Below are 17498 nucleotides of genomic sequence, written 5' to 3'. Positions count from 1 at the left end.
TGATCCCAAGTCCCCCGAAATTCCCTAATTTATGGTTTTATTTCGCTGATTCAGCCTTGACGTAAGAGGGTGGGTGACTTCCCCTCAGTGTCCTCAATCCTCATAATAACCTCCTCATTGGCTCTCATGGGTGGTTGGGGGCGGACCCCTTGCGTCTGATTGCTGTGTCTGCCGCAATATTACGATATTCCAGTGGCCCAGTGAGACAAGCGCTGGCTGGTGCTCTTACGTATGAATGCTGATCCCACGCATTCTTAGCCTACTTGCCAGTCCTGGTGTTACAATTTACTGTAATAGCTGCGAAACTCTTTTCGCAAGTCCCTGGCTTTTTTGGGTAATACCATCCTCCTTCTAATCTCAAATTTGGGGCATAACACTAACAATGACTTTTCCTCTGCAGTCTTTTCACTAGAGGTTCGTATTAGCAGATGTTAACAATGTATATTCCTCTGCTTCCTTTCTCAAGTCCCTTATAGAACTGGACTGCCAACTATCAACTGAACTCGGTTGCCCCAGTTCTCTTCTTTATAACTCCTCGGCGTGGACCGCGTAGACAGCACCCCTTTCCTCCGTTGCTTGCGTAACCGTTACCGCGGGAACATGTTTACCGAGCCGTTGCCCAGAAAGGGGCATTGATACATCTATACACGCTACCATATAAATTCCTGATAACCAGAGGAAGCGAAATAATATAAAAGGCTTAAACTCGATGGTGGTCAGGCTTAAGACCTTTCAAGTGACTAAGCTGCCGTTGTAGCATAAGATACGTAAGAAGGGCATGATCTGCTTTGCAGAGCCTGTACTGACAGAGAATTTATGGGTAGCGCAGAAGGAAGAATTTCAATAATGTGTTATATGTGCGTTATGTACACTTGACGAAAGGTTAAGCATGTTTATAAGAGACAAACCAATATTCTCGTCGGAGAGGAGAATATATATATATGAAAATATGTAGGAGTTGAGCTTCTCACACCGGTGGTTATGAAGAATTCTATCTTCTGGGCTATAACGCCGTGTAGTCCGTAGAGAATCTTGCTACACGCTTCATGTTAGTATCTTGTTTAGCTTCGACCCTGAAGGTGTAGGCGATATGTTCATCCGAAACATCAGTTAATTTTCAATGGACCACACGGTGTTATGCACCAGAAGATCCAACTCTTCAGAAACGTACAGTTCGATATTGAATTAAATTTGTTTTGGCGAGAGGGTTCTTAATAAAGTCCGGTACATGTTAGTACATATGAGAAAGAATTTATCTTGAGCTTGTATAGGATTCTCACGTCTCCTGCACCCTCCCTGAACAAGAAGAGGGGACTTTTGGAATGTCGTGTGACTGTGCATTTGTGCACTGTGATGTCTGCCGCGTGGCNTCTGCCTGTGTGGCAGGAGCCTATCCCTGTCTATTCTTATCTTCGTCTTCGGCTGCCACTGCTGCCTGTGTCAGTTCTGCCCTCGCACGTCAGGATTACTCGGGACCGGGTGTGGGAGGTGGATTATATATATGAATTACACTCCCGGTACATCCTATCCTATCTATTCTAGCTGCCTATTTACATTAATATATATATACACAATTTACACTATTCACATATTACAAAGACTGTCCTTCAGTCTTGACTACATAGAGTCTTTGCTACACATTCTGTTTCCTTAAGTTCTCCCCCTTCGGGGGTGGAGGCCTTGAGCCTCTCTCTCTCTGACTCATATCTAATGGGCCATGCAAGCCCTCCTCGGGTAACATAAATCTTCTAGTTGTACATTTCTTACTACGTCTTATATACAATTCTACTATCTTTCATAAAGTTCCCTCAGAACGTAATCTACCCATAAATATCTATATTAATTTCCCACATACTATATTTACCACTACTCACTATATGTAACCTTGACACCGACATATAAGTCACTCATTGCCTGACTAATATCCTAGGCTTCTACACTTTCCTGGTATCCTACCCTACGGGCTCACTGGGTACACTGGAGATCGCACATTGAAACACAGTTATCACCAATACTATGAAACACGATATTATCAATTGGCATGGCTAATATGCGTAAACAAACTTACTTGACATAGAAGACTGTAGGCCCTTCCGGCGCTTGTTAAACCCATATTGAGTAGCGCCTCCGGCTGCAAATGAATATTCTGTTAGAACATGATCCCAAGTCCCCCGAAATTCCCTAATTTATGGTTTTATTTCGCTGATTCAGCCTTGACGTAAGAGGGTGGGTGACTTCCCCTCAGTGTCCTCAATCCTCATAATAACCTCCTCATTGGCTCTCATGGGTGGTTGGGGGCGGACCCCTTGCGTCTGATTGCTGTGTCTGCCGCAATATTACGATATTCCAGTGGCCCAGTGAGACAAGCGCTGGCTGGTGCTCTTACGTATGAATGCTGATCCCACGCATTCTTAGCCTACTTGCCAGTCCTGGTGTTACAATTTACTGTAATAGCTGCGAAACTCTTTTCGCAAGTCCCTGGCTTTTTTGGGTAATACCATCCTCCTTCTAATCTCAAATTTGGGGCATAACACTAACAATGACTTTTCCTCTGCAGTCTTTTCACTAGAGGTTCGTATTAGCAGATGTTAACAATGTATATTCCTCTGCTTCCTTTCTCAAGTCCCTTATAGAACTGGACTGCCAACTATCAACTGAACTCGGTTGCCCCAGTTCTCTTCTTTATAACTCCTCGGCGTGGACCGCGTAGACAGCACCCCTTTCCTCCGTTGCTTGCGTAACCGTTACCGCGGGAACATGTTTACCGAGCCGTTGCCCAGAAAGGGGCATTGATACATCTATACACGCTACCATATAAATTCCTGATAACCAGAGGAAGCGAAATAATATAAAAGGCTTAAACTCGATGGTGGTCAGGCTTAAGACCTTTCAAGTGACTAAGCTGCCGTTGTAGCATAAGATACGTAAGAAGGGCATGATCTGCTTTGCAGAGCCTGTACTGACAGAGAATTTATGGGTAGCGCAGAAGGAAGAATTTCAATAATGTGTTATATGTGCGTTATGTACACTTGACGAAAGGTTAAGCATGTTTATAAGAGACAAACCAATATTCTCGTCGGAGAGGAGAATATATATATATGAAAATATGTAGGAGTTGAGCTTCTCACACCGGTGGTTATGAAGAATTCTATCTTCTGGGCTATAACGCCGTGTAGTCCGTAGAGAATCTTGCTACACGCTTCATGTTAGTATCTTGTTTAGCTTCGACCCTGAAGGTGTAGGCGATATGTTCATCCGAAACATCAGTTAATTTTCAATGGACCACACGGTGTTATGCACCAGAAGATCCAACTCTTCAGAAACGTACAGTTCGATATTGAATTAAATTTGTTTTGGCGAGAGGGTTCTTAATAAAGTCCGGTACATGTTAGTACATATGAGAAAGAATTTATCTTGAGCTTGTATAGGATTCTCACGTCTCCTGCACCCTCCCTGAACAAGAAGAGGGGACTTTTGGAATGTCGTGTGACTGTGCATTTGTGCACTGTGATGTCTGCCGCGTGGCTGGATGAAATTCATTCATGTTCAGTATTTACCAGTTTGTTTATCGTAGGCAGATATCCGATGAATGTTTACATTCTGACTAAACTAACTTCATGGAACTGATACCTTCTTGAGAAGCCGTCAGCTCCCGAAAATTCATTATCATGTTTACAAGAGCCCTTCTGAGCCAGATCAATCAAATCCATATCACCTCGCCCTATCTCTCAAAGATTAATTTTAATATTGCTTACCCATCTACGTCTTGGTCTTCGTAGTGGGCTCTTTCCTTCTGGATTTCCCACATACTGACTCCAAAAATAGTGGCCTTTCCAATGGACTCCAGGAAGCAAAATGACAAGTTTCTCGAAAATGGCTCTAACATTTGTCTATATTTCTGTAATCGATACCATGTCTCCAAATGAAACTTCATTGGAAGTATCATCAGAAAGGAAACAGCGAGCCCTCTACGTCAGCAAGTATCTGCACTATATTTCCACCAATTTTTTGATTAGTTATATTTTTGGTTCGTTTGCTTTTTTGTTTTGTTATCTATTGTTTTCTGGTCCTGACCTTTTCTTTCTGTTTTGTTTCGGACACACGCGATTCGGTGTTCGTTTAAAGCATGATGCAGTGGAAACTGTTAGTTTCTCACCAAGTTCCGTGACACTTCACAATGATTTGAACAACAGATTTCTGCCTGTCGCTTAAACGTGACTTGTCTCAGGTAAAAAATCTTATTCATGAAGCTTTGAGTAAAAACTGAACTGTGAAAAGCATTCTACTTTGTTCGGAGGGTACAATTCCAGTGACTCAACAACATTACATACTTTTAAGTTTAGTAATAACATATAAGAGATAAGTGAACCATAATATTTAACTAACTGAACTAACGCTGTTTAAGCAACAACCTGGAAAAATAAAAGTTTTTAGCTACTTATTTTCGACGCATTATGGAAACCGAAGCTTCCATACCGTGTTCACAAAAGAGCCCTATTTGTCTCCATTCTGACCCAAATTAATCTAGTCCACATTCCACCATCTAATTTTCTTAGAAACCATTTTAGTATTAACCTCCCATTTACTATATATATGGACAAATACCGTCTTAAGTGCAACAATTTTATTGTAGTTTTTTCTTCTTTTTCCTCCTCCACACTACATGTTTCGGCCCTAAATGGCCATCATCAGGTGTGTATCACTCACGTAACTGTTACACTGCTTGTTAAAAATGTAAAAATCTCAGTCTTTCTAATCCCATTTACATTTAGTCTTCAAAATGTCTCTTTCGTTCAGATCTTAAGACAAAAGTTGTTGTATCTCTCTTCTCCCCCCCGGCGACAAGATTGTTCACTTACCTCATCCTTCTTAATGTAATGATAATAATATTTGGCGGAAGAGCTGGGACATATCCGTCGGCATAGAGACAGGCCATGGGCTGGACAGCTGGGGTTGGATTCCTGGAAAGGCAAGGATTACTTCTCTTCTCCGAAAATTTCATACTGGTTCTGGGGCCCACCCAACCTCTTATCCAGTGGCCACCCGGAGCACTTTTCCTTCGGATAGTGCTGTCAGGGCGTGAAGTGACAACTCACCTCATCTATTGCCTGGGTCAAGAATGGTGGATCTATACTTCCACTTCTCCGTACGTCTTCATAGCTTGGTGCATGTATTCTTAATAATATTTGGCGACGTTTACGAATTATTAAATTCATAAAGAATGATCTCCATGTTGTTTAGTGGGTAACAGTTGCGATTTTGTAAATATGCCCTATACTCTGTTGTGAAAATTTAGTAAGAGAAAACGAGAAAAGTGTCCGACATTTAAATTGAATTTGTAAATCCCATGACGGTCACCTCATCTGCGCGGTCTAACGCATGAACTGTCTTTGCTCGCTCGGAAGCTGGTATCGTGGGTTCGAATCCAACTGAAGACGTGGTTGTTTCGTGTGTATGCTTTGTTCTGTGTTTGTGTTGTCCTGTGTTTAGGTAGCGGCCTTGCAGCGGGTTGATCAATCGTCCGAGGAGTCCTACCGCCTGTAAAATGATTACAGAACTGAATAAGAGGCCTCGATCCTGAATGGGCTGGAAGAGCCATTGGAAAAAATATAGAAATTTCATATTTCCCTTTAAAACGAACTGTCAGCTTCGTAACATATAGTGGATATTTGTATAAAATAGCCCGTTTAACTTAATTATCAGACAGTAATGGAATAGAGAAGCCGGTCACGGTAGCCGAGCGGTCTAAGGCATGCACTGTCTTCGCTCGCTCGGAAGCCGGGATCGTGGGTTCGAATCCCACGCAGGGCATGGATGTTTGTGTGAGTTTTTCTGTGTTTGTCTACAGGTAGAGGCCTTGCGACGAGCTGATCACTCGCCCAAGGAGTCCTACCTAATGTGTAAGATCTAGAAAAACCGAAGTGAACGGAGTTCATGGAGGTAGGCCTAGGCCCACTGGGGCTGTAGTGCCAAGGAAAAAAAATGGAATAGAGAACACTAATAAACTTCGAATATCCCGACATATTGGAATTGCATAGAAATGTGTTTACAATGCCGTGACATTTCTTAAATCCTCGGAATATAATATAAAAATATAGACAGGAGTGTCCCCTATGTCCGTGAGATATAAAAATCAGAGTTGTCGGTTGTTTCCGTTTGTTCATTAGAAGACTCGGTCTCGAGGCCGCATAGGAAGCGTGGATGGGGACATATCGATTGCATGAAAATGTATGTCGAAATAATTGAATCATTGCGGTTCGCGCGTGGCTTTTAAAAGCGAAAACCAAAAATTATTTAGAGCTACCATTATAGGCTTCTATAAGTCATGCTAAAATGTGAAAATTTGGTTAGACCTGATGTTCTCACAGTGGTGTCTATGAACAGTAAGATATTCTTGTATTGGCGGCGCCCTAGCTCAAAGGGTTAGTTGCTGGCTTCCCACCGCGGCGGCCCGGGTTCGATTCCGGGTCTGGTTAAGTGGGATTTGTGGTGGACAAAGTGGCCCTGGGACAGGTTTTCTCCGAGTACTTCGGTTTCCCCTACCAATCTTGATTCCACCAATTGCTCCACAATCACCCTCACCTATCATCTGGGGCTGGTACAGTAGGCCAAAAGTGGCCGCAGTACAAGGGGCTTAGTTCCACTCCACTAGAAATAAAAAAAAAATGTGCATGTACAATATATAGAAGGCTTTGAATAGCGAAGCATGCTCTAACTCATGTAGCTTACGTTACAACGGCTGTCTAGTCACTTTAATGGCCGTACGCTTGAGTCTCTTATGTTTTCTCTGTAGGGCTTCGTTTTCCGATGTCGCGAACATTTGCATTTTCATGATTCTGTATGATCTCTGCTTGTTGTCTGCACAATTTCGTTATGCAATCATAAGTGTACGGTACTTGGAGAGCTATGTGCAACTCTCGGGCCGGTGTGCACTTTAGAAATTTAGCAGTGCTGTTGTGCACTTGGCTTTGCAAGCACTGCACTTTTAAGATGTGGATATCTGAAGCAGACGGGGCAAGCGTACTTCATTACTGATCTAATTAATGCTTTATGGAGCATCAGTTTAATGTTAGCGCTGAATCGCTCATTTTCATATGAGAAATGGTCTCTAATAAATGTTCTGAAGGCTCTGGCTTCAATTATTTCTATGTGCAGTCTCCAAGTAATCCTCTTGTCGAGGATTACACCGAGATACTTTACATTATTCACAAAGCGGATGCTTCGTCCGTTCAGTGTGAGAGGAACCTCAGATAGTCTAAGTCTATGTGAGAAATAGACGGCCCAAATTGTATTTTCATTAATAGTTTAGGCGTGTTTCTTCTAAATAATGTATAAAGATTCAGTTCGTACCTCACAGGAAACACATTACGTCTCCGCTCCATAGACGGACCGGTTAATGCGGTTTAGGGAAAAGAGTACCTGTTTATTGTAAAACCCATACGGAACACAGTGAGCCGGGATAGCGTAGTCGGTATAGCCACAAGCTACGGGCTGGACGACCAAGCGGTCAGAGATCGAGTCTCGGTAGGGTCAAGAATTTTCTCCATGTCGTGCAGACGGGCTCTTGGGTCCACCCAATCTCCTATCTAATGGGTACGGGGGGGGCCTCTTTCCCCGTGGGTAAAGTGGCCGGGGTATGAAGCTGACCACTCACCTCCAATTAGTACCAAGGTCAATAAAATGTGGATATATACATCACTCCCCCATACGTCTTTATGGCATAGTGCTTAACTTGTTAAGCACAGGGTCAACTTTAACTTTACCTTATGTTTTACGCACACGGAACACACAAATACGTTCTGTGTGTAGAATGTAGAATTTTAGTGTGTTAAAACAGATGGTACATATAGTAACCATTAGGTTTTAAAAGGACAAGGTATACTCGTATGTTCATGAATGTTTCGGAGGAGCATACTTTCTCCATCTTCATGGTTGACAGCCAGACAAAACACCAGCAAGTAGCAGGCTTCAAGCACAGCCGACCAGATAAGGAACATATTAACATAACATACACACCCTGCAGAGCTTCTGCATAATTGGTGACTGCAGCAGCCTAGCAACCAGGATGACATTGACGCTTCAGGACGAGAGATTGGAGTGCCAATTACGCAAGGGTAACAGCGTTTGATCATATTTTTATACCGCAATGCATGATCGTTGTTTGGGTTACGTTTTGAATGGTACACACTGAATGATGAAACTCAAATATTAATCGCAACAGTCAAATATGTCTGCAATGCAACTTCTGATTCCCGTCGTAACGTGATGCCATCCAACGTCATGGAGAACCACCCCCTGTCAGCTTTCCACTCTTATTGATTCGTCTTCGTATCTTCTTTCCAGTTCTAGAACCCATTTCGTCCGACTGCAGAGTGAAGGTGAAATATGCCGCGTTTAAATCAAAGAAACATGACGTAAGGAAAAGCCGTAAATGCAGCCAAAGATTAGTTGCGTTCTAAGTGGTACATCCTGCATATACATCCTCCCCCCGGCACTATAGCCCCAGTGGGCCTAGGCCTACCTCCATGAACTTCTCCGTTCACTTCGGTTTTTCTAGATCTTAGACATACAGTAGGACTCCTTGGGCGGGTGATCAGCTCGTCGCAAGGTCTCTGCCTGTACACAAACACAGAAAAATGCACACAAACATCCATGTCCTGAGTGGGATTCGAACCCACGATTCCGGCTTCCGAGCGAGCGAAGACAGTGCATGCCTTAGACCGCTCGGCTACCGTGACCGGCCCTGCATATACATTCAAATGGGTATAAAAATTGGGCGTGGAAGAAGGGAGTTCGATAAATGTTGGCCTGGAATAAATTCAGAACTCTGTGATATATTATATCACTGTTTTTGTTCTTCTCCTACAACTACAAACCAGCAACGTATAGCTGTACATCAACTAAACTTCATACACTCTGATTCTCGTCAGTTCCCTTCACAAATGTTTCTTCTTTTATTTATATTATATTTGTTTATATGTTCTCAGTAAACATAAAACGCCATTACAGTTGTGGGTTTGAAAATATGGTAAATATTCGTTTTTATATTTTATTTATTCTGCCTTTAAATATTTGTGTGGTAGCGTAGTTGGTTGAGGCACTATACTACAAGCCGGAAGGTCGCGAATTCGATTCCCGATGTGGTTATTTTTCAATTTACCTAATCCTTTTAGCCTCACTGTGACCCTGGGTTCGACACAGCCCCTAACAGAAGTGATCACCAGGAATTTTCCTGGGTGTAAAGAGCGGCCGGCACGTAAGATTGAAAACTTCACCGCCATCTGGGAGCCGATTGTCTTGAAAATATGGGCGTCTCGACGTCTCACAAATCTATGGGCCTCCAAGGCCAGGTACATGGATATATTTACCTTTTATCTTTTACCTCGAACCTTGGAGCTTTAAGTTGGAAGTCCGACAGAAGCATAGTAGCACTGGTATAGAAGTTCATCATAAAGAAACATGCAGAAGCTCCAGGTTCAAATCTCTGTTGAGGTTAGCTTCCCGTCTAGACATTCAGATTTCTCATAAGCCGTCAGTAATGTCTTGGCATAATTAACTCCATAGAGCTGAGCCCTTCTTGAGAAGTCACCATTTGTACAGCTATGGAACTCTAAGGTTCATTACCGTGTTTACATGAACCCTCCAATTGTCCCTATCCTGAGCCAGATCAATCCACTTCATTCCATCACATTCTATTTTTCTAAGATCCATTTTAATATTATCCACCCACTTACTCCTTGATCTTCCTAGTGGTCTCCTTCCTTCTGGCTTCTATCTATAGTGTGACATGTTGACCCCTACCTCCCAGCTGCACGTAGCGGTAACGTAGCGCTCGCGTAATAGGCGAGTAATCACCCCGCAACTCTCCCCGCGGTGACGTCACGATCGGCGCCAAGCGAAGGCGAAGTGAGCCGAAGTTAGCCGAGTCCTAGCATCCTGGTCGCTATGCAAAGCGAGTCAACAGCGATGACGTCACCAAGGGCAGCACGGGTAAACAGGATTGCGAGAGACGACGGTGGTAACAGCGGTTGCTACCGCTAGCGTTACTAGCAACACAGCGCCAGGCAACAAGGGTGCTTATTACGTGGCCGTTTTCTGTATTGTCCGATCGAGGCTACATGAGGCGCAGCGAAGGCTATTCACAGTCAATCCTGGAGCTACCTACGAGTCAGTCCTCGAGCTACCTCCGAGTTAGTTCCGAGTTAGCCAGCAACCAGTCAGTTGTATTGTGGCATTTGGAGTGTAGTATTTGTGATATTGCAGATAGCAGCAATTGTGAATCTGTAATTTGGGTGATTGTAAGTGCGAATGTGAAATAAAATTCGCTACATCAAATACATCGTGAAGTTATTTGTCGCGTTATACGCCCAATACGCGACAATATATTTATCTATTATCTATTTGTCTGTCTATGGCTCTACAACCATTTATTGGGCCTTGGTCACTTTTCACTCTCTTAATCCTATACACAGTCCATAGGATTCCTTGGACGGGTGATCAGCCCATTGCAATATTCATTCCTCTAGGAAGTAAAAATAAATAGCTGACTAATAATTCAGCGGAGAAGAGTCCTTGAAGAAGCCACTTCATTTTTCAGCCACTCAAGAAAAAATCGTATAATAAAGTCAGATCAAAACAGTTGTGTAGTTACAAGTTATACAGTAGAACAGGGCTGTCCAACTGGCGGCTCGCAGGCGGCGGTTCCTGCTGCCCTCGGGAATATTCTTCCATTCCTGAAATTGCCAACGCCTTTCTCCTCCGTAAAATGGGGAACGGAGAAATGTTGTCAAAAACAAAAAATAAATCGTTTTTCGGCTGAATTAAGAAGACACTTAATAAAAAAAGTAGAAAAGTATGAAATTAGTATGACGCCATATTGGATCTAAGTTTCTCAAATGACGACTCTGAAAAGGCCAATTTCTGGAATGAGACACCGGTGTTTACGCGTAAAATTCAATCGATGTTTTAGAGGGACAAAGTTCCAACATCTTTATTGTTTAAATGTAATCCAAGAGAGACAACATCATGAAGCAGACAGCAAGAAGGGTTTGAAGACGGAGTGGATATATTCCCCAGAGACATCGGTAACTTTCATCCGACTCAGCGTACTCTACGATCCTATGCAGTATCGATAAAACCTAAACCCCTATTTATATAGCATTTTAACTTTATGGTTCCAGTTATTATCTCTTATTATTTTGTATTTCTGATGATAGCAGGGATAATATTTATATCATTATATGAAAAACACATTTTATTTTTATTAATTTACTTCGACAACACAATTATTTGCGTAGATGAACTGTGTACTACTCTCTCATATGCAATATAATTCTCCGATACAGTACTGTGACGCGTTACCTTACGTCCATCACCGCGACAACCGCTACAATCGGAACGGACACTTCCACGGCAACGAATACGTGGAAATTGGGGAGTTCCCGCAGCGACAAATCGTAGCAACGAATTGTCGTTGAGTAACAACGATGAGACGGAACGCGTTACCGGTTTAATCTATATAAGGAGCGTTCCCGTAACAACGGACTGTCTGAACAGCGGTAACAGAACCGTGAGGAATGGTGTCCGGTATCCGGTCCGCATAACGCCTATATAAGCAGAGCCAGAGACGACACAGAGGAGAAGAGACAGTCTTGGGACAACCGTGATCGAGGACAGTTGAGACGTCGTATTAGAGTACTAGAGTATTGGAGTATTGAGTATTAAAGTATTGGGCCAGAAGTCAAGTGATACTGCAAGCGATAATAATTGTAAGGGTTGTAAGAGTGAATGTGCAATAAAGATTAGCTAAATCCAAGACCCACGTGAAGTTATTTGTCCCGTGACATACCCAACACGTGACAGTATTATTAATGATACGTTTATAATATGGGATCTGGGTAGGTACCTAATATATTGTGACGTATTTGCGCTATGCAGGACATCCCTCCCCCCAGCGGTGACGTAAAAGCATCAGAGCAACTGCCGCTGCTACTGTAACAGGCCAGTCAACACTCCGTCCCCTTCCCCCGCGGTGACGTAACAAGGTACACCATGGTTACTACGCAGCTATAAACAACTCTCGACAGCGTTCCCCAGCAACGCCTGTAAACACGATGTCACGCAACAGGGGAGCCCGAGCAACGACTGTTGCTAGGCAATGGGTAAATACGACGCTGTGCAACAGTGGTACCTATCGCGTAACTATTTTCTGTGATGTCCGTGCCGAGCCTAAATAAGGAGCAGCGAACACTATTCAAGAGTGAGTTACTAGAGAGAGAGTAATCATTCAGTTGCAGTCTAGCATTCGCCGGAGTGAATGGAAGCAGGAGAAGTAATTGTGGTGTTGCAGATGGCAGTAGTTGTGTAATTGTGAGAGCGAGTGTTTAATAAATTCGCTAGATCCAGAACGGCTTGAAGTTATTTGTCGCGTGACATGCCCAACACGTGACAATATTGTGACTTGATGGTTGTGTTATGTCGTGGTGGGGTGGGGCGTGAAGGTATCCCCACCGCTTCCACCACTGTTACGCCGAGGTGACAGGGGCGTGGAGGTTTCCCCACTGCCACCTTCTCTCTTGCAGTCACAGGGGTATGGACTAAGGAAACGACTGAACAGCTTTCTCTATCGTTGCTTCATGGCTAGGGGCTCTCTGTTCACCGGGCTTGTCAGGAGGGCGCAGGTGCGAAATGTGGAAGGGGAGGAAATCACCACAAAAACCCACATCCTCACCCTATGCTACACTATATTAGTAAAACACAATCCATATACAGTTATATATATTTGGGATTCTCACACTGAAAGGGCCGACTGGTGTCGGGTTACACATTACACTTGGCTACCTCGCATCACTCGGTTGATCATTCTTACGCCCCGTACACTTTTTCTAACGTTCCTAACTCTAGTCCCATTGGAGGAGTTACACTTTAATAATATTACAATTATTGCGCATGGCGATAAGAGTAGTTTCCACTTACTTTGCGTTGAGTCTGCAGACGGATGGCGTTGCCGGGAGTCGAGTCGGTGTCCATTTGGACAGAGCCTACGGCCGCAAATGGCCAAAATTACTGTTAGAATAATCCCCTTCCTAATTTGGTCTCTGGGTTATATACCCCTATGTATGCTTACTCATTATTTTCCCGGAGGGTGTAAGTCCGCCTCCAGTGACGTCTTATCCCAAGGTGGGTGATCTCGTTGGCTGGGATCCTAAGGGGACACACCCCCTTCTACTGCTAAACCTTTTGGCTGACACTTTTACCTCCAAACGTCCCCCCATCACACAAGTGTAAATTCTGTAGTTAGCAGTTCGATATACATTCAACGTCATTCTGCTGACTGGGCATTCCCTCGCGGCAAGCCAATGTCCGTCTAAATCCATACGCAGAAATTCCTTTAAGTTGTTAACCTTTCGTACATCCGCTTTCGTACCTCTTTCAAATATTTCCCAAAACCAAATCTATCCTAACAAATATTTTCCCAAAAATACAAAAATGTTAATACTATGTTAACATACTACCGGGAGTCGGCCTTTGGGCCACAACAGGTTGAAAGCCAGAATTCTGTAGTTCGAAGAAACATCCATTGTTGGGCTATAACAACGTAAACAGCATCAATTAGTAGTTTATATCACGGTAAGCACGCGATAGAACTATTAAGCGAGTATTCGTTGCTACGAAACGATCGGTAACCAACACGTGATCGCTGCAACAGACACGCAAACAACAATAGAAGAGCTGTAGGAAACGGTATTTTCTATGCGTTCTGTGGGAGCCAATTGGGTGTTTGAGTTAGTTCTGAGACAAGCAGTCTTCAGTCAAAAAATAGCTAGAAGTTGTGGACTTGAAGAGCTATGAGTCAGTCATCCGTCAGTAAGGACGTGAACACGGAAGCTGAGTAAACTACGATGTTGGAAGCCGATACCAGGTGACAACAGTGAAGACACAGCAGACTGAGAAGTTTTAGGGCGTGCTGTAGTGAATTGTAAAGTGCGTAAACTAGTAAGATTACGTAATATTTGTTACGATTAATAGGAGTCTAATAAATTGAATTACCATTCCAAATTATCTCTATAATCAGTGACAGTATACGGCCTTTCTGTGAATTGCGATTGGATAACCCTGCAATGGAACATTATTCCACTAACTTCTTCACGTACGAAGCTATAAATTTGTTGTATGAGATGTATTTCTTGCATCTTAAGCTACTGCTGCATTATGGATTGTCTAGTACAGTATCCTTCTACACGTATATACTGGGTTACTGTGAACCGCACATAATATTGAGGATAACCCTTGAAATGTCCTCTCGCAATACACGATGGCAGACCTACGTTATGATGGACTGCATGCTAGAGGCCAAGCTATGGTTTGGAATTCCAAATATCCTGTGGCTACCACGACATCAACGATTTGTTATTCCATATCCAATCTCATGACACATACTGCACTAAAAATATTTGAAGCCTCGAGGTACGTAATGAACAGCTATCTGGACAGATACATGTGCTCTGGCAACCGCTTCCGAAACGGACGTTGCTATACGATAGATGATTCCATTTCAAATGATTTATTTAGACTGATGAACGGCAATAACGTTGTATTTGAATTTTCCACAGCATGTCTTCTGGGAAATTCACTGACAAGGAAGATACTGCTTCCATCTTCAGGGTCGAAAATATTGTGAAATGACTCAAAATCAGAATTGTTGAATTATAAAAGGTAGCCATTGCTAGGCAGCGGCGTGGTAAACACATCCGCATCACCGAATTAGCACGAAACAATAGAGAAATTGTTGGCAGCGATGTTTCCTGTGTGGTCCGCGCTGAGGCTATATGACGAGAACCAACGTGAATTCAGCGGTTAAGAGTCGTGAGCTGCAAGCCAGCGGTGGCAGTTCGTAATTGGCCATAATGAACGTATATTATTAGTAGTCGCTACCTGGTAACGACTAGTGACGGCAGAGTAACAAACAGGAGACAATGTGTGCTGTATTTATAGTGATTTACAGTGTGTAATTTAGTGAGACTCTTACAATCTTACAAGTTAGAGCGTTCAGTAAATGCCGTTATCAATCCAAACACCGTGTCGAGTCACTAACACGTGACAGTATGTTAAAGCATACTGTGAGCAAAAGGAGAGGAGCAAGCGCTCTCTGCCTGAAGATACAAGCAGTACGTGTCTTTGAAACTTCCATAAACATATACGAAACTACACGGCGTCACATCTTGCATCCGTCAGAGACAATAATACGTTTGTTAGTATTGCCGCTGAACATGTGCACACTCAAATCCATCTGAATAACATTTAAAAGACCGGTCACGGTAGCCGAGCGGCCTAAGGCATGCACTGTCTTCGTTCCCTCGGAAGCCGGGATCGTGGGTTCGAATCCCACTCAGGGCATAGATGCTTGGTATATGAGTGTGTTTCCTGTGTTTGTCTACAGGTAGAGGCCCTGCGACAAGCTCGAGAATTTCTCAGCATTTTATGGAATTCTTAAAGGTCATTACCGTGTTCACAAGAGCCCTTCAGTTGTTCCTATCTCTCAGGATATATTTTTTCTTTGATGCGACAGCCCCAATTTGAGCCTTGGACTACCTCCATGAAATTCTCCGTTTCCTTTTGGTTTACTACATCTAGAAGATTCGGTGGAACCCCTTGGGCGGGTGATCAGCTAGTCGCAAAGTCATTACGTGTATGGAAACAGAGGAAAACGCGCATGAAACATCCACACCATGAGTGGTATTCGAACCCACGATCTCGGCTTCCGAGCAAACGAAGAGAGTGCATGCCTTAGACCGCTCGGCTACCGTGACCGACTATATATACAAGGTCCGTCGACGTCAAGAACCGACGACAACGTGCAACGTGTGCGTGACGTACTCAATTCAGACCGTCGGTTAAGTGTGCGCATGATTGCAGATCGTGTTGGCATTGATAAGATGACGGTGCACACCATTATCACTGAAGATTTGGCGATGCGAAAGGTCTGCGCGAAACTCGTCCCGAAGGTCTTGACGGACGACCAAAAGCAGAGACGAGTGGCTGCTTGCGAAGACCTTCTGCAACGCGTTGGGGAAGACCCCGGCTTTCTGGACAACGTCATCACGGAAGACAAAAGTTGGATATTCGAGTACGACCCGGAAACAAAGCGTCAAAGTTCCGAATGGCACACTTCGGCATCACCTCGTCCAAAAAAGGCGCGAATGAGCAAATCCAGAATGAAAACCATGCTCATCGTTTTCTTCGACGCCCAGGGGGTGGTCCACTACGAATTTGTACCTGAGGGGCAAACAATGAATGGAGCTTTTTACCTGGAAGTGCTAAGAAGAATGAAGAGAAGGGTCAATCGGGTGAGGCCAGCCATCGCCGGAAATTGGAAATTGCATCACGACAATGCACCCAGTCACACCTGCTCCAAGGTGACCGACTACCTGACACAAAACGGCATCGCGACGGTACCCCAACCCCCCTACAGTCCCGACTTGACACCAGCAGACTCTTTCCTGTTCCCGAAAGTGAAATCCTCCCTCAAAGGGCACCAACATGGGACCCTGAGTGCCGTCAAAGAGGCTTGCACGCGGACCCTTAAGGACATTCCGGAATCCGCCTACCAGGGAGTCTTCGTGTCGTGGCAACGCCGTTGGCAAAAGTGTATCAATGCACAAGGGATGTATTTTGAAGAATTTTGAGGCATTGTAGCAATATCTGAAATAAATCTATTTTCCCGGAACTTTTCCCGATACTTCTTATACGGACCATGTATATAATATGCAAGTGCAACCTTGAAGGTGCAAATTGTTTACGAGCTCAGAGTCCTTTGGTGAGCTACGCGAGTATTTTTCTATAAAGGTTATTCTACAACCAGTTTAATAAGTTCATGATAAGGTAGAAAATTTTACGTAATACTCTAGTATATAAACATACTTTCGTGAGTATCTGTATTACTCTGTAGAATTATTGTATTTTTTTTTATTTCCTTAATAACTTTCGTTGTAGAATTAATAGAATTTCTTAAATATATTTTAAAATATATATTAATTAACACGAGCAGTGAAATTGATAAACACTGTTATATATTTACAGCACGAATAAATAATGTCGCTTATATTAGTGACTAATAACGCGAGTTCTAGATTGGATGATTGGATTTATTTTCCACTTGGTTTGCAGTCTCTTTTAATTACAATCAATATAGCGTCATCGCTGATTTACATATTTTACAGTTCACCTTTGCACATGCACTAGGATTTCGAGATTCCACTTGTCTCATAGCAACGGATCTCAACACACAAATTATTATTTCAGATCACTTTGAAGCCCTCTGGCAATTTCTTGTTCAATCATCCCGGAAACTCGGGACTCAACTAAAAACTCTTCTGGGCTCTTAACTACACTGCACTGCACTCTGCTCTAATCTAAGCTGTGAGAGAGAGAGAGAGAAGAAGTTGTGGTCGTAGTGAGAGACACTACATTGGTGGCCGGGGGGGGGGCATAAAATACCT

At 43.4% G+C, this 17498-nt stretch overlaps 1 protein-coding gene across 3 annotated transcripts in view; it reads left to right on the top strand.

Annotated features, from left to right (window-relative positions):
• LOC111865358 overlaps positions 1–17498 on the top strand; it is a 525090-nt gene that overhangs the window by 197355 nt on the left and 310237 nt on the right. The gene's annotated exons all lie outside the window — the stretch shown is intronic.

The sequence above is a fragment of the Cryptotermes secundus genome, unplaced genomic scaffold (genome assembly GCF_002891405.2).
Source record: "Cryptotermes secundus unplaced genomic scaffold, Csec_1.0 scaffold114, whole genome shotgun sequence".
NCBI lineage: Eukaryota > Metazoa > Arthropoda > Insecta > Blattodea > Kalotermitidae > Cryptotermes > Cryptotermes secundus.
This window is presented reverse-complemented; position numbering and strand designations above follow the sequence as displayed.